The following is a 23,609-nucleotide window of genomic DNA, read 5'->3' on the forward strand; positions in this document are numbered from 1 at the left end:
CAAATATTGTCTTTCGCATTTGCTACTTTATCTTTTAATCATCTTTATGTATCTCAGATTTATTCGTTACTCTACCAATTTTAATTGTCGTAAAACACTTACGGCATTTAGTTTTCTATCATAACAAACTGTCAATGACATGTCCGTGATGACGCACAGATACAGTGTGTCAAATATATATTCATGTATATGATGTGTTGATATTTAATGGTAATATTATCGACACAAATTCATTGTATGGGCTCGGCTCCAGCAGTTTTTACACACTGCTGCCATCTAGAGGATTTACTTCGCCATGACACATCGTGAAAACCACTTCACTAAGTAATATTCATACTGAAACATACATACATACATATACATAGACTATATGGACAAAAGTATTTGGCCAAACCTGTTATAATTGAATTCAGCTGTTTCAATCAGGCCCCTAATCCCCCAATTTAATGCTTCAGCATATCACTTTATTAATCCAAAAGAAAATGGTATCGTTAAAGCAGCCAGTTCACCGATCATACAACAAATAAGAAACAATCAAAATTGCAATAAGAAAAGGAAAATGTAAAACAAAAAAGATACTTGTGTACAATTTAAGGTGCAATTTAAGGTGCACCAATGAATTTCAAATAATGTAAAATAATAATTTAACTTGAATTGCACAAACTTACATATTACATATAAATGTTGTGTGGATTGTGCACTATACTTTAACCTGAAACCCCTGTATTACACAGCCTATGCCTCTTCATGATGCTACGACTGATGTTAACTGTACAAAGAAGGCCCATATTCAAATGACTCCATAATTATACTGTATATGAGGTTGTTTTAGTCATTGCAATGTCATTTAATTTAGTATAACAGAATGTAAACCTATATTAAAGGTAGAACTTTCTATTTCTTTGTATATTTTGATGATGTCTTTCCTGACAGAAGAAACAGACAGACATTTCGGCCCCTTGGATGCCTCTGTAGTAATTAGGGGTTACGGGCCTTCAAGGGTCAAGGCTCTAAGTATAGTAGAAAAAATCATGAGCACTGCTCTCGAGTACCATGATACTTCCTTAAAAGAGAACTTCTCAGGCACTGAACTCTAATTTCTATGTCCTATAAATATCTGGTCAAATAGGCACTTGCAAATTAAACAGTTATGTGCTAATGGCTTTGAATTTTCATGGTCCTCCAACAGGTCATATACTTTTTCCCTTGGATTAATATGTTTATTATGGCAACTGTATCATTCCATTAATTGTTTAAGACTCTTTATTTAATTGTCATTGCTGCAACACCAGGTCTAGAGCTTTATGGGAAATTAATACTGGATAAAAATATTAATAATACTGGATAGCATGGCAAGTTGGCATCTACCTTTTAAATGAATGAATTTCAAACCATGAGATATCCTGTTGAGTTGACCAAAGCTTTATTTCACCCTTAAATTCTAACATAATACATTTAGAAGACCATCCATCCATCCACCCAGGAACCTCTGTAGTCCAACTAGGGCCCTGAAGGCCAATAGTGATCATTAGATTTATTCCCATTTTTAGGACTGTTGTAGGACCTCTAATCAAAATTCACACTACAGGCAATTTTTAAATGCTGATTAGTCTAATCTGCATGTCTTTAGACTGTGGGAGGAAACCGAAGGACCTGAAGGAAACCCACCAAGCAAACTCCATGCACATAGACTGACACAGGAATCGACCTCAGGACCTGGAGCTGCAAGGCATCAATGCTAACCACTACGCCACCATGCTGCACATTTAGAAGTAGGACCCTGATATCCAAGTTTAAGGAAGATTAGACTCATGTGCCAGAAACACGCTTGTCAAATTATAATCATAGATCTAAAATCTAGCCATAAGAGCTCATATTTCAACAGCTGAAATTCAATCGCATCTTTTATGAGCCTGATATTTCTTATGAAGAATTATCTCACTAACCATTATCAGTGAGATAAATAAAAAAATTGGCGACATAGATGCCTTCTCTAGCATTTTATATGAATTGTATGAGCTTTAATTTTAGTGATAATACTTTTGTTTCATACATTCCTAAGTAATGGAACATACCCAGTAAGAGAAATTTGGGCCTTAAATGTAGATGTGTTGTTAAAAACTGTGTGTTGGCGCTCAATTAAAATTGTACTGTATGTTTGATAGAAACACTGGTGTGGCAATTCACTCACAAACATGTCACAGTCACCCACCAGCTGCAGATCATCACAGCTCTAATGGACAGCTCTAATAAACATATTCAATTACCATGATGGCAGACACACTTTGGGTGGCCAACATTAGGCTTGTCAGTGCTTTACCACTAGAGACTTTTAACAGGTGTGAGAATGTATGTGTGGTCAGTCAAGGAATTGATTATACTGAAGGACTGAAGGGTTATCATAAAGTCATTAAAGTTTTTGGCTAATTTCCACAACAAGGAAACATGAACATCTTTCATCTGTTTATTAGTATAGAGCCTTTAGCAACATTCCTCCAGGTGTGTGTTGTATGATAGGCACCCTAACCAGGCAGTGATACAACAAACCTAATCATAATAAACTAAGAAACATAAATAAAAAAGTCAAACGTCTCTAATCAATTGTTTTTTCCCCCATAAGGAATAGATTTCTGTATTATAGGGCAAATTGTGTTTTATTTAAATACTGCAGCTTATTCCTGCACTTTAGCATCAAATCACTCATCACCAGTTACATTTGTAAATGTTTTTACAATTTTTTACACTCTTGGAAACTTTTGGAAAATGTGAAAACATGCAGGGCTTGGTTAATGAGCCTTATAAAATAAAGGAAAAACATGTAGAACAAGCACATTTGTTTTAATGCTTCTAAAATCATTATATTACTATTACTTTTTATTACACACGCCCATCATAACACGTTTTCATTTGTATATTTTAGATTTTTAAATGTCTACAGTAATATTATTGGGTTAGTCAGTACAAAAGTATTTATTCAAGTTTATTCAAAATGTTCAAATCAAACCGGTACTTTTGATTGCACAGAATAACAGAGCACAGTCATCTTCTCTATACTATTATTATGGTACACTAATGCACTTATCCCAGTGTTTCACTAGTGCTTGCATAGCATCAAGGGAGAAAGTTTCCTCAGTATGCCAGATCCATGATCGGACTATCTGCTTCATGTCTGAAATGCATTATTCAATGTGGAAATGGCTTGGAGCGAGGTAAGCACTGTATGGGGGTGTGGCAAAAACTCCCAGCCAAGTTCCTGTAATGTGCAAGTGTTGTTAGTAGAAAGATTGGGTGTACAGTTCCAGACAGATGCGTCTCTCTGCGAGTTGGCGACAAATTATCTGTTGATTTTCAAGGATTAGGCATTGTATTTGCTGAATGTTCACGGGAATGAGTGCAGTGGGCTCTGAGCCATCTCGGCCAGCATCATTATTCATGGACATACAGCCTTCTGTAAAATGTTTGCACCATTTAAATGTTTTACTGCAGAAGAGTCTCATCATTATACTGTGCCACTTACAAGCAGTTACATCCTAGTGTGACTTAAATGCCCCTCGTATGTAATGCTTTTTTTTGTTTCTAATTATTGTTCAATTTTTATAGCATGCTTTTACACATACCACACATTTTTATTAATAATTATCATGCTATACTGAAACAATTGGTACTTTTCCTTGGAATTATAAATATAGTACAATAGCCTTACACCTCCAGGGTTGGGGGTTTTAAATCTCACCTCTGTTCACTGTGCATACAGTTTCTCCTTGTGCATTGAAGGTTTCCTCTGTGTACTATCGTTTCAAAGATCAAAGACATGCGGTGTAGGCAGACTGGTGTTAACAATGTTGCCCGTAATGTATGTTTGGGTGTATTTGCCTGTGCCTATTCTGGGTGTTTACTGCTGTGTCCCCTGCGTTTCTTGAGATTGTCTCCAGTCCCTATATACAGTGGAACCTTGGATTGCGAGTAACTTCGTCTGTGTCCTCTGTATTTTGCAAGACGAGCAAAATTTGTTAAACGAGCGAGTTCTTGACATACTGTATGAGTACTGCGCTTTGTCTGCCGAGTGTCACATGATCACAACTTTGTTAATGGTTCTTTTGTCTCTTGCGTTGTGGGATTGCGGGTAAATGTCTCGCATACTAGTCTCAGCGCGCATATGTCACTCGTATACTCAACATCCATATGCGCACGTGTACTGTTTACTATAAAATTGTGACCATGTGTATGTGTCCATAAAACAGTTATTTTGTGTCCAAGTGTAGTGACTGTTTAAGTGTAGCAACGTACTGGAACAATGGGCTCCGTGAAGAAAAAAAGTTAAACTATTCATCAAAGGTTTTATTTTTTCTTATGGGGGAAATGTGCTTTGATATACGAGTGCTTTGATATACAAGCATGTTTCGGGAACAAATTATGCTTGCAATCCAAGGTTCCACTGTGTATGCATATATAACCCCCGCAGCATCCCACAAGAGCTGCGGTTTTAGAGTTGATTCTAGTTGTCTAGCAATATACACAATTAGTTAATGTACAAAAGCTTGAAGGTGGTAACATGTATAGTTTATTTTCTAGTTTAACAGTGTTTTCTATCGTTACAGTGGGGATGTATGAATCAAATTTTGATTATTATAACTGTAATTAACTCTTACACCCATATGGTGGCGGTGTTGACATTATTACTTAACCCCTATTAGAGTTAGTCTCTCTCTCTCTCTCTCACACACACACACACACTCCCTCTCCCTCCCGCGCGCGCACAATTAAAACAAGTTCAGTTCACTTTGATTTGTCCTTTGTACATCTCCTTACTGCAGACATATGCAGGACATGTGCTGTTAGTCTCCGGTTCTACATTAAAGTCTGTCATTAAACACACCACATCAGTCACAGTGCCTCTGCTGGAGTCCAGCTCTGAGCACTGAGCTCACTCCATAACCGCAAAGGTCAAACTACATTAAAGACTTCTTGCACTCAGTACCTCCAGTCATGACCTCATTACCATCTTCTTGAAATCCCCAGTATAAAAGCCTGCTCTGGAGACGACGATGCCAAGTTCCTCGGTTACTTTAATAAAAACAATTCTCCCTAGTGTTCAGTTCTTCCTATTATTTTCCTGGATATCACATATAAAAGCAGTGAATCTGACCTTTTTGAGTGTGAGGTGGAATTACACAATGCTCTTCTCTTTCCTCTCCCCTCTAATTTATCCTCACATGCTGATTCAACGGAATAAAATTGACATTAATTTTGGGGAAAAAAAAGCAGCGCTGTACCGATGACGTCATGTTGTTGACACGGAGTGGGAGGGGCCACATACGGTCCCTTGAATTCTAAGGCTGTCCGATCCTCTCTCCACAGAAAAAAAAGTTGGGAGTCGAGTCCTGTTCCAGCTTCAGGGGTTTGGACTCGATTCAAAGAGTCGAATCCACTGGCATCATTTTTTTTTCATTAAAAAAAAACAACAACTAAAAGACAGCAAATTAAACAAAGGGTGCATTACCACTTAAATACATAATACATTATTTTTATATGATGAGACAAGGAATCTTAAAATAAATACAATTTACCTGTATAATGCTCAATAACTGTAATTTTAATGTGTTTAAAAGCTGACCAAGCTGAATTACCTAAAGCTGAATTACCTAAAGCTTCATTAGTATCACTGCAAACCCCTTGTATCCTTGTATAACCTTATCATTTGGCTTCCCTGTGGTAATTTTGGGATTATTTACTAATGTTCTGGTGTGGGTATACTTTGGTTATTAACATCGTACATAAAATTATATGTAATTTAATAATTTATTGTATCTAATAACTTTAGACTACAATCTTATTAGATGTAAGGAACATTTACCAGTGTTGATTGTGACTAGTTGCTGCGCTCAGGCTAACATACTAATTTTACTGTAGTTCGAGAAGTAAAATCCTAACTGCCAACTGACACTCTTACAGGAATTGACTTGCAATTCTGAATTGGGAGAGTCAACTTCTGCAGCGATTAAAACGTATCCCTTGAGTCAGGAGAATCGACTCTTACAGAGATTGACTTCCAGGCATTGTTGAAAGAAATGACTTTTAATTTACGGATCTTAAGTTCAGAGATTTGACTCATGCATAGATTGACACAGATCTGCCTAGTTGGGAGAGTTGACTTCCAGGCTGTGGTAGACGTGTACACATAGATTGTCTCCCAGCCTCTGAGTTGGGATAGTTGACATTTAACGGGGATTTACTCCCAGCCCTTAAGAAGGGTGAGTCTACTCTTACAGAGATTGACTTCCAGCAATTAAATTAGGAGAGTCAACTCATAAATAGATTGATTCCCAGCTTCTGAGTCGACTATTACAGAAATTGACTCACAGTACTGGGTTGGCAGACTCAATTCTTGCAGTGATTGAAATGTTTCCCTTGACTTTTAACGGGGATTAACTTAAAATGGATTGACTCCCAGCTCCTGAGTCGACTCTTACAGGCATTGACTCCCAGCTCCTGAGTCGACTCTTACAGGGATTGACTCCCAGATCCTGAGTCGACTCTTACCTCGACAATCCTTGATTGACTCCCAGCTCCTGAGTCGACTCTTACAGGCATTGACTCCCAGCTCCTGAGTCGACTCTTACAGGGATTGACTCCCAGATCCTGAGTCGACTCTTACAGGCATTGACTCCCAGCTCCTGAATCGACTCTTACAGGGTTGACTCCCTGCTCCTGAGTCGACTCTTACAGGCATTGACTCCCAGCGCTTGAGAATTCACGCGGGGAGATAACGCGCCTGGGAAAGTTTCTCTGCCGGATAATTCATGACACAAAACAGGTATTTACTAAAAACTTTTTAGGATGTCATACACATTTAATGCTTTTATCACAAAGTTACTGTGAGTTAAAAGGACTTTGGGTATAACTTGTGTAGTGTGGATAAACTCCTGCACTAATCCAGTCTTTGATTTTTTTGAACTGAGCGGTGTGAACAGTACTGTAACTAGCTTGCTAACTCAGTTAGGACAGGAATGTGCCGGGACTTGTCTCTTCACAGGGAAGTAAGAGCTCGGCGTGGAAATAGCGTTTGTTTAAATTAGCCACGAAATGCGGCTCTCTTAGTCTAAGTCAAAACTTTGCAGTGCTTAACATTGTGGTTCATTTATTAGCCAAAGGGAATCTTTTTTTTTTTTTTTTTTGACAGGTTAAAGTATTTTATCAAGTTTCTTTTATAAACCTTCACATGGATTTTTAGTGACAATTTCAGAGACAGTGAGTTTAAGGTCAGGACAGCAGAGCTTCACTCCAGGCTGTGGTGTCATCATTCTGTATGTTTATTTACCAGGTTATAATGTAAACTTCTGAAAGTGTCTGGATGTTGTACAAACATGTGCTGTTACTTTCTCTAGTTGTAGAGGAAAAACACCATCCTTCAACCCTACAGGTTAGCACAAACCAGTTAGTTACACACACGAGATTTCATTTTAATCTGATTGAAATCATTCTGATTAGAGATTCCAGTTGAACTGTTTACATGATCTGATAAGATGGGGAAACTATATTTGTTTTCTCTGTCTCTTTCTTTTTTAAACATTAAAGTGGTTCTGTCTGTGTGCAGTCTGCCAACCCCATATAAGAAGAAAAGGTTTTCCCCTGACTTTAAGGAAAATTTGTTTTATTAAATACTACAAGGAGGCGTAGCGGTTAGCACTGTGGACTCGCTCCTCCAGGGCTGAGACTTCGATTCCCGCCTCGGGGTCCGTGTGCGTGGAGTCTGCATGTTCTCCACGTGCTTGGTGGTTTTCCTGCAGGTCCTCCGGTTTTCTCCCACAATCCAAAGACATGCAAATTGGGTAAATCTGTGTTTCCAAATTGCCCATAGTCTGTGTGTGTGCGCGCGCGCTTGTGCCCTGCCGTGGATTGGCATCTAGTCCAGGGTGTACCCCGTCTTGCACTCAAGGTCCCCTTGGATAGGCTCCAGCCCCCCACCACCCTGTACTTTATGTCACAGGAACAGTGTTTGTATTTCTGTTGTTTTTTTTTAATCTTTTTTCTCACACACACACACACACACACACATATACTGCTCTCTCATTCATTTTTTTAAACAGGATGCGAGTTCAAGAGGGCCTTTACAGCTCACCGAGAATACTAAACATCCCTCCTGGAAACTTGTCATGCCACCTAAAGTTACCCCCATGTGGGGCAAACCTGTGCAGAAAGAGCCTATTTGTTCCAACTAGAAGGAAACCATCAGATAAACTGTTTACATGGCTAATATTTACCTATTGAACAGATTGTTAAAGGTTTACACCTTACCTCTTGTTTTGATTGAAAATTGAATCCCATCAGGTCGGATCGGGTCAGACTGTTCTGATTAAGAGTGCTCTTAATCAGATTAATTTTTTTTCTGATTACGTTTTTGTTCCGATTTTTTGTGGAAAATTATGGTTCATTTAAATGCTGGTTGTGTGGATTTATAAAAACTACTTAACAAACAGCTAAAACTGTATGAAGTTGAGATGAGTGAGACTGCTGTGAAACAGTGACATGAGGGTAAAAGAGGAATTTTGAACGACGGTATGGTGACATATTGGTTAGCACTGTGGCCTCACACCTCCAGGGTTGAGGGTTCAAGTTGCCTTTGGGTATTTTTGTGTGGAGTTTGCATGTGGCATGACGAGTTTCCAGGAGGGATGTTTAGCGTTCTCGATGAGCTGTAAAAGCCCTTCTGAACTCTCATTTTGTTAAAAATGTTAAGCAAAAGCAGTATGCGAGTAAAAAAATAATTTCAAAGTGAAAAGATTAATATTGTTCTCATGACACAGTGTGTGTCTTAGTCATTCCCCTGGGTACTCAAGTTTTCTCCCACAGTCTAAAGACATGCAGATTAACTTAATTGTCATTTCCGAATTGCCTGTAGTGTGTGTGTGAGTAAGAGTGTACATGCTTGAGCCCTCTCCAGAGTGTACCTCTCCTTGTGCACCGAGTCCCCTGGGACAAGGTCACAGGAGACCAGGAGCCTGTACAGAATAAGCGGTATAGAGAATAAATGAGTAAGAGGGGAATTTTGAGGACTCCCACCCACACTGACAATACCATGAGACATAATGGCGTATAAATCAAAACACTTTTTTACTTAAACGAGAATGACGAGGCATCAGATTTACTGTGTTGTGCAACAAGAACACAAAAAATAACAATAACATCGGTCAGTAAAAAAGGTTTATTTTAAAATTTGCCTGCAGTAAATATCAAGATTTGTTACTTTGTTTCAAGTTGTATCTTGTTACAAGAGTTATCCGGTTTATGAAGTCACCCAGATGTGTAAATGTTGCAGGCTGTAGTTTACAGTACACTGCTGAGGTTCGTTATGGAGGAGGGACTGAAGTCACGATGAGACAAGTTGAACGGGTTTTACAAGAGCTCTGGTCGTTTCTAAGCTCACCAGCCAACTCAGTCTTTTCCACATGGATCTGAGTCACTGGGGCTATTTGTGTGCGTGCGTGTGTGTTGGGAATGGTGTTGACTCTAGTGCAACTCATCATTGAATGGACCTGATTTTTAACACAGTGATGTTCAGTGATACCACAAGGTCCATGTATTAGTCAGATTTAATAGGCTGATACCGTGTTAGTTCTCACCCTCATGGCTTTACAAATAGTTGCACCTTAAAAATATGTTTTTGCCTCAGTCAGTATTTTCCCTTCCTTGTCCTTATACAATGCATGTTTGCTGTTCAATAAACACATATTTTTATTTTTATCATCAGACTCGAGGGTTTTTTAGGCTTTGCTAACAAAACACTTACTTAATGTTGTTGAATAACATTAGACTGTATACATAAACAGATAAAATGTCTGATTGTCAATATGGTGACATTTTCTACAACGTTTAACTAAATATTTAGACACTGGAAGGTTTTCAGAAAGTGTTATTAATACACAAGACTGTACATAGCTGTTCTAACATTAGCAATGATAGGAACTTGTTTGGTGGACATTATATAGTACTGCACAAATGTTTTATGCAAATAAATGTAATAAATTAACTAAGCAAAGTCAGAATTTGGTGTGATAACGCTTTGAGGACCTTTTATTCTCGAGTACAATTTCTGCAGTTTTATAAGCAAAGTTTTACTAAGCATCCTGCAGAACCACCAAAGGACTTTGGCTGTTGCACCTGCATCTTTTTTGTATGCAAAACCCAACAGCTTCCTTTTTTTTTTTTTTAATTTAAAAAATGGTAGCTTATATAACATGCTGCGTTGTTGTCTGTAAGTTTTTCATCAAACGTTAAATTTTATGTTGGAAATTAATAATAATAAATAGTCCTAAAACTATAAACCATATGAAACTTTGTACTAAATAAAACATAGACTTTTTCACAGTACTGTACAATGTTGAATGTTCTATTAAAGAATATTCAGGCTTTTTAAAAAAAAATAATTAAAGATGTTAGGCTTACCATTGTTGTGAGATGTTGTAATACGGAAATCATGGACCTTGTGGTAACACTTACAGTAACTTCACTGTGTTGTGTTGTCGCTTATCATAACACATCCCTAGTCACATAACTCTCTGAACTTTTGGGTTATATGTGTAGTTGGGTGTATTTTATAGTTGTCCTTTTGTTACCCCTGGTATGTTTTGAAAATTATTTTGCATCTATCACCTGTGTGGACACTCAAACATAACGATGTGTATTTGCTGCTACACTCTAAAAATTCACTCCCATAGAGTCATTGAGTCTAAACTTTTTTTCCTCAACTGAAGTGGTTCCCATGGCCAGTTGGCAAATAACAGGTGCTGGCATTGAGCACATGCTGTTGATTTTGAAGGAAGAGAACAGGGGCACTGACCTGACAGTTATAGCTACTACAGTATGTGCATTGTTTGTCGGATGAGTCTGTTTTTAAATAAGATGGGACAGCCTTCATTGTTGGTAGAGAGTTCATTGGGAATGACAATATTACAGTTTGAAATGTGTAAAGTGTTTGAGTCACTAAATGGTGCTCTGAATTTTAGAAGACTTGCACTAGCCTTGTACGATAATTAGGTTAAAACAAATACCGCACAAATACTATGCACAAGTACAGCACTTTGCCTAAAGGAGCCTAAATGGCCATATGAATGAATGAAACTTAATGGCTGAACTCGTTGGCTTATTCACCAGCACTAATAAAATGGGGTTTATGTTTGTCAGTGGACTCGTAGATCACAAGAGGGACATTTTTATGATGCTTTGGTTGTCTTGGCGACTATGGTGGCCTGTAGAGAATAGCACGACTAATAACGCAGCCTGTGGTTGGAACTGGTGAGTGTGCTGTTTTGAAAAGCCCTGCTGTGTGAGGTTTGGTAATAATACAAGAGTGCATGAAAAATTCATTGCCACAGCATTTATAAGCCCTAAACCCTGTAGTTAGACCTGGCCACGTAAATCCAGTTGACATGATCTGAAAACTATTTGCATTGCGTTTGTCTCAACCATTGCTTAATGAGTGAAATATGTTCTTAAGGGAATTGGTGGTGTACTGTATGCACGGGCTTTCTGATTGAAGACATCATTAAAGGTATTTGATAGTATTGCTATGGATTGAAGCTGGATGATAAATGAAACAATAAATCAAACTTGATGGCTCATAATTTCATTTTCCTAATGTTTTTATAATGGATGGGATTGCATGGTTCAGATTTGAAGGTTTGTGCTCAATTGGAAAGGTCACTCGATCGATCTTTCACACAGTAATATTTGCAGATCTTGACCTGTGAGCCTGTTCCCATGCAGGGTTATCAACTGCTGGTTTGGTTATCAGGTGAGATCAGCACTTTGAGTTTGTTTCTTTACACCGCTTGTCATTGGAACAAGCATGAGTAAGGATGGTTTGATATTTCTGTCCACTCATTTGACTTGAAGCAAGCACCAAATGGAGTAACGAACTGTACAGTGTAATAAGGGAGAGCTGGAAAAATTTCTGCTCACTCAGTTAATGTTTAACAGTAAATAAATAGTAGGAAGCTCCTGGATATGGAGAGTTAGGTTTCTTTCCCCCCTTGACCATGTTTAGTGACTAATTTTTCTATCTTTTGGTGCACTTTTTTTTTTGTTTTAGTGTTCTTTCTTCCTAACGCTAAAATGCCACAGGGAGCATACTTACCAAAGCATGGTACCTAATTTCACATAAAGATTCAGAATCGCCTCTTTTCCTAAGGCAAGCAGAGACACTCTTATGTTTTTTTTTCTACCTTTTCTTATTTCTCTTTTAGTCTCTGCCAATGTTTTCACTCGACCACACCCTGTGGAGAGCAATGTAGGACAGTTTATGATAATTTTCCTGGACTTTCTCTTTCCCCTGATTGGTATATTTACTGTTGTTTCTCGTGCAGATATAAAAGCTGATATCTGCTTTGTTTGGTAATGGATGGCTAACTTTTTGTGATAGTTGTATCAGGAGAAAATTGAGACTTCGTATCACCTCCTGCTGCAGTTCTATTCTACTGTCATTTCAGGTTGACTCTGCCTTATGTCTAACAGTAAATTAAGAGAAAACATGTCTCAACTCGGACCCGCCACCGCACTGATGTAACAAAAACGACACGCCCTTCTACAGCACTTTTCCTTTTACTCCTTAAAACTTTCCTAGAACCTGTTCATATAAACGGATAACTTCATTTTCAGTTCTGAACATCTAATGGGTAAAATTATAGTTTAAGCGAGTACAAGTCAGCTTTTGGGACTCAGAACGTTCTCTTCGATGATAAAGACTGCTCATAGATCGGGACAAAGGATAATCGAGTAGCAGTTCTGATTTATTTATTAATTTTTTAAAACATGACCCTCTGATAGCTCAGATCTGAATAGTAATTCACCTACACCTGTTTTATACTGTGCGATTTCAGATTGTTATTTGATCCAAAAACATATTTGACAAACTCTGTAACTCTACACATGTTCTCCATGGCAGAATATATGGTGTATATATTTTAATGCCAGACCTGCGACTACACAGTGTTGCCATGTTTGCTTGCATTATTAACCTTGCAGTGTAGACTTGACAGATTGAAACAATCCCTTAGTGTAATGTTGGCAACGTTGCGTTTGAGAAAACATAAGAAGGCAAAGAGTTTGAAGAAGGGACAACATGGAATGTCCCTCCTCAAAGTCAGTTTAAGGATATTTTTAATTGTCCATTGGAATGCATGATATCTTTATAATTCACTGTCTGAGAGACCAGGCAAGAGACTGTCAAGAAGTCACCACTGTAGTGCCACAATGTGCAAATGTTTCCTGCGGGCTAAATCCAAAAGCGATTTAATTCTCTTTACGTAAAAAAAATAAATAATAGTAAAATAAAAAAGTTTTGGTCTCAATCGCTAGATTTCCTATAATGACAACTATATGCAAAATTAGGGGCGTGGCCAATTTGGGTGACAGCTGCATTGCCGGTGTCAAATCTCTCCTTGTCTGCTAGAAACCCCTTTAGCTAACTAGCTAACTGGAATCATAGTTTAATTTTTTACAAGAAATGTAGAAACAGGATGAAGTGTCGGATGTGGATGACAGAGTTCAATGAAATGCGTTAGCATATCAATTAACGTTAGCATTTTAGCTAACCTTAAACTATGCTTGCTAGCTTGTGGGTGGTAACTGAGTTACATAGGCAGTTTCCAAACAACAGCCTGGCTCTGTTTGTTCTGTCCATTTGCCCATTTATTAAACAGGGTCAGTTCCTGCCAAGATGGCCACACCCAGAGCATCCACATTTGGGCTTTAAATCCACATGTCAGAAAACCTTTGGGTGACGTCACAGAGGCTTTGTCCAGTTCTTTTTCAGTCTATGTCATACAACAGGTGCTTGTCAGGGAAGGTGAAGACGGAGACGTGCATCCTTTTATGGACTGCAGCTCATGCTTTACTGCAGAGACGAATAGTACATGCTTAGGAAAATGCTATTTGTCCTCTTCCGCATACAAAAGTCCACACATTGATTAGTGTTGCTGTGAGGGCCATAGTCTACTGTCTTCCTCCCTCTGTCTTTTGCTTTCTTAGCTCCTGGCCACAGACGGATGTAATATCATAGCGCATTAAGTTTGCAGTCATGAGTGTGAATGCGTTTCTGTTGTGTCACAAAGCCGTGTTGGGGCCTTTTGAGCACACTGCCACCATGACACTGAACCGTCAATAAAATCACTGAATCACAACCAAAGCCTTTTTGGACTGTGTATATATATATATAACTGTATATATATATATATATATATATATATATATATATATATATATATATATATATATGTATATATGTGAGTATTCAGATTCGCAGTCAGGACATCTAATTAGCATCAGCTGAAATCGCATGGGAATGTTTAGATCCAGACAAATGCTCTGTGGATACGTTTTCCTTTCCAGCTAAATTAGACACAGAGCTTAACAGACCACAGACAGTTCAGCAGTTTATAAAAAACACCTGACTGTGAAACACCATGTTTGACTTATCGCTCGTCCCTCCAGGGAACATAATGATTTAATTTTTGTGGGTTCATCCAAACACGACTCAAAGGCTGAAACAAACCACTTGATATACTACACTGTCATCAGCTAACAAATATTTAAAAGGCAACATTAGTCATGTAAAACAAGTTCAAGTACTTCATGTAGGTTGTGTTAACATTGCTGGGCCACAAACTAGAATAACGTGTACATGTTCAATATACAAAAAATAAAAGGATTGATTTGAATCTGCAAGACTCATCCTTGAACATGAGCACATTTTTGGACAAAATGGTCAATCTTATTATTATTTGACAGCATTATTGACTAAATGCAGTTCTGCTTCAGGCTCGGTAAAGAGGCCAGAAATATGAAATACAATATCCTCACCATTTCTTGGTTTTGTTTTTGTGTGCCTCACAATGAAAAATCAATAAAGCATGGCACTGATTCCATTAATTCTTTGATAGCTTTATTTAATTCTGAAAACACGCCTAATTTGTATTTACTGCTTGCATGAAACGCCCACCCTCTTGCTGAATGAGATCTAGATCTAAATAGATTTTGATTCCTAATGTGTGATTGATATAAAATTTTGAATGACACGTTCAGACGTGGTGGCATGGTTTAGTGGTTAGCACTGTCGCCTTGCACCTCCAGGATATGGGTTTAATTCTTCCATATGTGGGTATACTTTGGTCTTAGGAAAAAATCTAAACATGATGTGCAAAATCTATTGGTGTTCGCTGGTAATTACAAGTTGGCTTACAATCGCAATGTCTGCTTTGACAGCTGTATCATGTTTGTATTGAACATATTCAGGAACAAATGCAAGTAATCCTAGTTGATGTACACCACTAGTCAAAAGTGTGGACACCTTCTAATTCAGTGGCCTTTTTTATTTCTTTCTACATTGTTAAACATTGCTGAAGCCATCCTCAATCTGCTTTGAACAGCTGATATTGAGATGTGTTTGCTACAACTGGCTGGTCTGTCCAAAGATTTGACTGGTACTGTGTGTGTGTGTGTGTGATGTACACCTGGGTGTATTAATAGTGAATGGGAATGATATAATAAAAATGTGCTGTACAGTTAAACCGAATATTATTCAATCATCATTGGTTTATTCAACCCACATCACGAACATTACCATTTGTACTTTCATACTAGATGTAAATGATTAAATACCATCCTGGCAATCCTTTTTTGCACTTTTTTTTCCATTTCAAGGTGAAGAATTCATGCTCGCCTGTGTTCACCTATTATTAAAGTAGCTTTTCTAATGGAATAAAAATGTGCCGTACAGTATGTGTTAACTTTATCTTAATTATTTGGCAAATACTTTGAATTCATTTACTGAAGGTCCACAGTCAGTTTAATTTCTGTCACCAAGGTTTAAAAATGGTCTAGTTTCAGTGCAAAAAAGGGTCATGGATCTTTGTGTTTGGTTTTGTGGTCGTCATGACAACCTCCCGCCGATTCCGAGGAATCATTCATGTAGAATGGGTCTGATGAAAAGAAGCAGTGGTTAGGCGAGGGTGAGAGCAAATAAGGATCACTAAACTGGAGAAGCCTAGCTGAAGTTTGCTACATTTCCTATTGTTAAAGCTCTGAACACACACACGCACGCACATAACCACACACACTGAATATATGAGTGGTACAAATACCGGAGGCTATCACCTAAACAATGCCATGTCCGGTTAATCTGCACTTCCTTTCATATTGGATGCTTCACATATCTGAATTTAACACTTTATGCTGAGCTTTCAACCTTATGAATCATCAGAAATAACTGGAGTTTGAGTTTTACACAATATTGTTTTATCTTAACAGACTTACTATGTGACACATTGCATGTGTTTCTGTGATCTACACACTGTGTTTGGGTATAAACGTGCTTTCTCTGCACCATGCTGCTTCAGAAAAAAACGAATGGTTATGACTATAACCTCTGTTCCCTGAAGGAGAGGAACGAGGTACAACACATATAGTATGGGATATCACGCCCTCTCGTGTCCTGGCTGAAGCCACCTTTATTCACGCCGTAAAGGCAGGCAAACCTGTGGTGACGTAGGTGTAGCCCCGCCTACACCTATAAACCATCGTCGCCACGGTTGACCCTCAGTTCGATAGCCGCTCTTCGCCGAGCGTAACTATGAGGCGGGGCAGCAATGTGTTGTACCTCGTTCCTCTCCTTCAGGGAACAGAGGTTATAGTCATAACCATTCGTTCCCTTTCAGTCGATTCACTCGGTACAACACATATAGTATGGGACATATATTCACGCCCCGCCGAGTATCCATCAAAGTTAGTCACAAGAACCCTGACAGCTACTCTACTGCATTATGGACCCCGCAGAGAGGACACAATGAGCCACCGAGGGGGCCGTTATATCAAGTCGGTAGAACCGGACAAAAGTGTGTGGTGAGGACCAACTGGCTGCCGCGCAAATCTCGCCCACAGACATTCCTTTGAACAGAGCCCATGATGTTGCCATAGCTCTCGTTGAATGTGCTTTCACACCCAGAGGCAATGGGACACTCTTGCTACTATAAGCTAGTGTAATAGCCTCCACAATCCAATGGGAAAGCCGCTGTTTAGACAGCGCTTTACCCTTTACTGGACTGGCAAAGCAGATAAACAGTTGATCACATAAGCGCATATCTACTGTACGGTCCATGTACACACGTAGTGCACGTACGGGGCACAAATTATGCAATTTTCTTTGCTCATCAGAAGCAAAAGGAGGAGGAAAAAAACTATAAAGGTCAAAGACCATAGAGCTATAATCAGTGGAGACGACCTTCGGTACATAGGCCGCGTTCGGCCGTAGAGTAACCTTTAACCCATTAGCAGCAAACTGCGTACAGGATGGATGCACGGACAAAGCGTGGAGATCGCCCACTCGTTTAGCAGATGCTAAAGCAAGAAGAAGTGCCGTCTTATATGAAAGAATTTTCATATCTATAGACTCAACTGGCTCAAAAGGAGGACCACAGAGGGCCTCAAGCACTAACAATAAATCCCAAGACGGAACACTGGACCTCGTAGTGGGTCGCAGACGTCGCACTCCCTTTAAAAACCGTACTGCCAGCGGATGAGCCCCTGGTGACACTCCGTCAAAACCAACATGACAGGCTGATATAGCCGCCAAGTACACTTTAATAGTAGAGAAGGAAAGGCCTTTCTCTAATAGTTCTTGTAGAAAAGACAAAGTCTCCACCATGGAGCACTGAAATGGAAGAACATTATGTTCTTGACACCATTGCTCAAATGCTCGCCACTTGTAAGCATATAAACCTCTAGTAGACGAGGCCCGAGCACTTTGGATTGTCTCAATCACATTCGGGGGAAGCCCTTTTGCTAACAAATTGGACCTTTCAACAGGTAAGCGTGCAAGTTCCACAGCTCGGGACGCGGGTGCACTACCTCTCCCCCTGCCTGAGACAGAAGGTCCCTGAGGAGAGGAAGTTCCCATGGTTCTGCTGCTAGCAGGCTGACTATCTCCGCGTACCACAACTTCGCCGGCCAATGAGGTGCCACCAGGATTAGTGACAGGCCCTGCTGACGTACCCTCTCTGTAACAGGCAGAATCAGTTCTACCGGAGGGAAAGCATACAATAGAGCTGGGGGCCATGAGTGTGCCAGCGCATCGATCCCCAGTGGGGCATTGCGATCCGTTATGGAGAAGAATAGTGGGCAGTGAGCATTTTCTTTGGATGCAAAAAGATCCACTGCTGCCCTGCCGAAGCGCTCCCAGATCTGAGCTACCACCCATGGGTGTAATCTCCATTCCCTCACAAGCGGGCCCCCTCTGGATAGAAGGTCCGCCCCCAAATTCAGGTGCCCTGGAATGTGAGTGGCCCTGAGTGACAGAAGATGAACACTGGACCATAGCAATAGAGAATGAGATAGTTTCAGCAGGGGAAGTGAACGAGTCCCCCCTTGTCTGTTTATATACGACACCACTGTTGTATTGTCTGTCCTGATCAGAACATGATGGCCTGTTAAAGCCAGACGAAAATGTCTCAGGGCTAAGAACACTGCTAACAGCTCCAAATAGTTGATGTGAAGCCTGCGTTGTTCCAGTGACCACGCCCCCCTGATCGCGGAGCCGTCGCACAGAGCGCCCCAGCCGCTGAGGGAGGCATCTGTTGACACCACTTTGCGAAACGATACCCTGCCTATCGGAGAGCCCTGACGTAATAGCCTGGGTTCCCTCCAGGGCAGAAGGGCTGACATGCATGACGGTGTCACCGTCAACCTCCTGTTGAGGTGGCGCGCCGCACATAGGCGGTGAGAGCGCACCCAGCGCTGAAACGCACGCATGTTCAACAGCCCGAGAGGCACCACAGTGATCATAGACGCCATCATTCCCATTAGTTGTAAAAACACCCGGAAACGAAGTTTGTGTTGCAACTGAAACAGAGCAAGGCAGCGCTGAAACGCGGCTATTCTGTGCTCTGAGAGACGTGCTCGGCTGGTAACGGAGCATATCTCCAGACCCAGGAATGAACACTGTTGACTCGGAGTCAGTGAGCTTTTCTGCATATTTACTGAGAACCCTAAAGTCTGAATGTGAGACAGAACTAGTGCTGTCTGTTTCTCTGCCTGCTCGCTTGAGCTCGCTATCAGTGCCCAGTCGTCTAAATAGGCTAATATGCGAATGCCTTTCTCCCGAAGAGGAGACAGCGCCGCCTCGGCGCACTTCGTGAACGTTCGGGGAGCTAGTGACAGGCCGAACGGCAGCACTAGGTACTCGTAGGCCACGCCCTCGAATGCAAACCTCAGAAACTTTCTGTGGCGCGGAAAGATCGCTATATGAAAATAAGCATCTGTGAGATCGATCGTAGTGAACCAATCTCCCGGGCCTATTGCATTTAGCAGTTGCCTCAGAGTAAGCATTTTGAACTTGTACGTTCTTAGAAACGTGTTCAATATTCTCAGATCCAAAATAGGACGCAGTCCTCCCCCCCTCTTCGGAACGACAAAATACCGGCTGTACCAACCTGAGTTCGCTTCCGAAGGAGGCACCACTTGAATCGCCCTTTTGCTCAAAAGAGAATTTATCTCTTCCCGAAGCACCGCTGCGGCATCGTCCGACACCTCGGTGTTGATTATGGAAGAGAAGCGCGGTGGCTTTACGCGAAACTGTAGTCGGTATCCCATAGCGACTGTGTCTTGCACCCATGTCGAGACTGCGCATGCGCGCCACTCGAGAACGTGGGACGCCAACCGGCCCGCATTGGTTTCTGAAAGGGGTCTGCTGCCCCCTGGCGTTTCGCCAGAGTGCAGCCTCATCGATGGCACTTGGCTTTTTTGTTTTGCAACATTGTAAACAGGAAAATTCTTTATTGGTTTTAATAATGTAACATTCACATGATTTACAAAATGCACCATTTTTGGGGCAATCACACTGCAAACATCGAGGGTACTTGCTGTAAGTCCCTGAGAACTTTTTAACACGCCCCAACTGGGGTTCATAACTCGAACATAAGCACTTGTGTGTGAGGGGGGGGGATTGTGCTTGGGAGACTGTGTTAGGGAAGTGCAGCGCCGTTTGGGACTGATTTCCTGAACATAACGTAGCGGCCTCTTGGGCGGCATTGAGAGAGGAGAAACAGTGTCTCCCTGCTGCCAGAGCTCCTCTCTCTTTAAAATCTGAGCTAGGAGGAGTGAGGATTCTTCCTCCTAGTCGCTGAATCCTTTCGGACGCCCGGTGGGGGGCCCATACCCCAGGCCGACTGCCGTGGGTTTTGCCTGGGAGGCTGTTGTTTCACCGGTCGAGAGCTCGAACTAGCTGCCGGCGGTGGTCTCTTATGAGGTGGTCGCGGAGTATTCATACTTCGAGCCTGTTTGGGCTTCACCTCTCGTCGCGGAATAATGTCTCGCAACGCTTCGGCCTGTTTCCTTCTGAAGTCAAACTTTGCCTGAATGGCATCGAGTGACTGGCCGAACAAACCCTCAGCAGACAGCGGTTCGTCCAAGTAGACAGCCCTGTCTCTATCAGGAATGTCAGAGAGCGTGAGCCATAAATGCCTCTGTGCTACCACTGCGCTCGCCATCCCTCTCCCGAGGGAAAGAGCCGCACAACGAGACATGCGCAAAATGTAGTCTGTCGCTGTCCTGACCTCGTTAAGCAGCGCACAGAACGGGCTCTCCTGAGGCACCAGTGAGCCGAGCTCTGCCAAACACATTGCCTGATATGTTTGAAGCAGCGTAGCGGAGTTGAGCGCACGAGCAGTGCCCGCTTGAGCGCGGTAAATTTTCTCCAGCTGGGCAGAGGAGAATCTACAATGTTTAGACGGAAGGAGAGTAGGTCCAGACACTCCATGATTGTGCGAGGGTGCCAAATAAGCAGCCAAAGATGGCTCCATTGGCGGTGGGCTAACTAGTCCTGCCTTCTCAGCTCCGTCTAATTCCAAATATTGCCCGTAACCGGGCACTGATACACGGGTCGACAGCGGCCTGCTCCATGACGACGTTAACTCGCCGACAAAGTCGGGAAACATGGGCAAGCAGTTCTTAACTGTTGTCGGTTCCGGAGGAAGAAAAAATCCCGCGAACCTTGACGGTTTTTGAGCCGGCTGCGGGGAGGGCCACTCCACCTCCAGCTTCTCGGCCGCTCGGCGGTAGAGAGCAAAAAATGAAGTGTCGTCCCGAGAGGTTAACGCAGTAGCAGCGGAACTCTGAGCAGGCGGCACAATTTCATGCTCGTCCTCCGACAAGCCATGTATCTCTAGGCCGATGTCGAGCACGTCATCGTCCTCGAAAGCATGCTGCTCGGTGCCTGGCTGCTGGCCAGCGCTGTAGGAGAGCCCACGGTCCTCCGAACCCTCGAGATACTCCATCTGGTCCGCCCAGCTAGGTGCGGGGACTTCTGACGGAAATTCCTCGTCAGCAGACACAGGCGAAGCTGGGACTGCTGATTCGGAAAGGAGGGGGTCCTGCTGAGCGACTGTATTTCTCCCCAGGGTCCTTTCCACGAACGTGACCCGTCTTTCCAGCGTTGAACGCCGGAGCTGGCGACAAAGCTCACATGACTCTGGCTCAGCTAGAGCTCTCCTAGCATGGAGAATCCCCAGACAGACGGGGCACGCTTCGTGCTGGTCCTTTTCGTGCAAGGAGAAGCCGCACTCCTGAGGACAGGGGCGAACAGCGGACCTCTTCTTAACTACATTAGCTTGCATGCTCATCTTAGCTAGCGCTGTTAGCACAGCTAAACAGAAGCCAACTAACTGAGATGTCGCTAATGTTCTGACTGTCAGAGAACTTAAAAGTCAGCGCCCCGCGGGTAGACGACTCACCAAAATGAGGCTGTTGTCGCTAACGCCAACAAGAGCAGTTAAGCTGATTTTAAGCGCAGTCTTTCAACGTAAAACGTAGAGTTTACTAGCAGCACCTAGAAAACTTCTACGGAAAAGGTGTTCACAGCGAGGTGAAGAGCGTAAGAACTGAGGGTCAACCGTGGCGACGATGGTTTATAGGTGTAGGCGGGGCTACACCTACGTCACCACAGGTTTGCCTGCCTTTACGGCGTGAATAAAGGTGGCTTCAGCCAGGACACGAGAGGGCGTGATATCCCATACTATATGTGTTGTACCGAGTGAATCGACTGAAAGGGAACTGACATTTTTAGAGAGGCATCATTGTCAATGCTGCACTTTTGGTTGGATGATATAAACAGCTTAAATGGCAGGAGAGGCTTTGAGACAGTAGGTCTCTTATCACCACGGTTTTGGGGCGGGGGGGATCTTGTATGTGGCAATTCATGTATCACCACACTAACACGTTGCTGTTTTTTTAAGATCTTTCAGGTGGTGCTCTCTAAACTATTCGCACATTGGCGGACAGCAAAGCATCCCATGTGGTAGAAGTGAATTGTTGGCTAAATTTGTTTGGAATTGGTTCAGAAATGTAATACTAACAAAATTGCAATACAAATAGAATTGGCATCGTGGTCATATCAACTCGCATGGTCTCTTGTGCTTCACATTTCTACCATCTACTTTATCGTTCTTTCATATTCCGTTAAAGTTCTGCCTTTTTTTTGTCAGTCTTGTTTTGTTTTTTTTAATGCAGGTCTTTGTGTACATCGTTGTTGTTGACACAGATCGTCATAACATTTATTTATGTTTCAAGGTCACATACGATAGAAGTTCAAGTTCAAAAGGGGATGGACTCATACTTTTCAACTACGAGTCTGTTTACCTAGTGACTTTGTTTACATTGCTCTATTATGCAATGTACCCCCTGTTCCCAGTCTCTTCCTTTACTCTGTTTGCTCTCGTGGATGTACTGAATACTGCATGGTAACATTCTGTCCTTTTTTTCGCTTGTGAATGAAACTAAAAATAAAAATAAACTAGATCACACAAGCATTGTTGACTGCAAAGATTTTATTATTTATAAGTCAACAGATTAAGATTTCTGATGCATTTAACGTTAATGCACTTACACTAATTAATGTTCGTGTGTAAGCTTGAGGGAGAGGAAATAAATTGGTTGATCTTAAGTCGTTTGGTTTTGCTCAGTACTGAAACAGGAGTACACTTTTTAAAGTCTGCGTGAAGTCTGTAAAACACCCTTACTACCCTTGACCCAGGTTAAATTCTTGCTGCTTTACAGAAGAGGAAGCGCGAGAGAGAAAGCAAGAACGTTAGCAATATGTTGGGTAGCTTGCTTGAACTCCAGCCTCAAATTTTTCGATGAATAATTGTGCCTGCTGGCTAAGAGATCTGAAAATCATTACAACAGGAGACAAACTACAACCACCTAATTAAAAAAATACATTTACAAGCAATTAGGTAATGATAGACTTGTGAGAGTAGACAGGAGTTTAGAATTGTAAGCATGACTCACGGTATAATCAGCTTCACATCAGTCTGACCATGCTGTTCTATTTTTGTGGCAAGGAAAAATCACTTTTACCGTCAACTCATTTGCTTGTTTGTTTAACAGATTTATCCATGGGAACTGCTATGAGTTCTTCAATACTTTACGAACGCTTGGCATTTCCTGCTCTTTTCTTGGGCTAAATGCCGTTCTGACAGTGTTCTGATGGAGAGGATAAAAGACTGGAAACCTGCCAGTGCACTCAAACCCAGGCTTGTGTGTAACTCCTCATGATTTTGGGCAGT

At 41.5% G+C, this 23,609-nt stretch overlaps 1 protein-coding gene across 3 annotated transcripts in view; it reads left to right on the top strand.

Annotated features, from left to right (window-relative positions):
- Positions 1-6,743: 6,743 nt before the first annotated feature.
- Positions 6,744-23,609, top strand: part of tanc1b (tetratricopeptide repeat, ankyrin repeat and coiled-coil containing 1b) — a 136,357-nt gene continuing 119,491 nt past the window's right edge. For all 3 annotated transcript variants that reach the window (XM_053495887.1, XM_053495888.1, XM_053495889.1), the window contains exon 1: positions 6,744-6,814. The gene's annotated coding sequence lies outside the window, so the exon portion shown is untranslated. The remainder of the gene's footprint in view (positions 6,815-23,609) is intronic.

Source organism: Clarias gariepinus, chromosome 5 (assembly GCF_024256425.1).
Source record: "Clarias gariepinus isolate MV-2021 ecotype Netherlands chromosome 5, CGAR_prim_01v2, whole genome shotgun sequence".
Lineage (NCBI taxonomy): Eukaryota > Metazoa > Chordata > Actinopteri > Siluriformes > Clariidae > Clarias > Clarias gariepinus.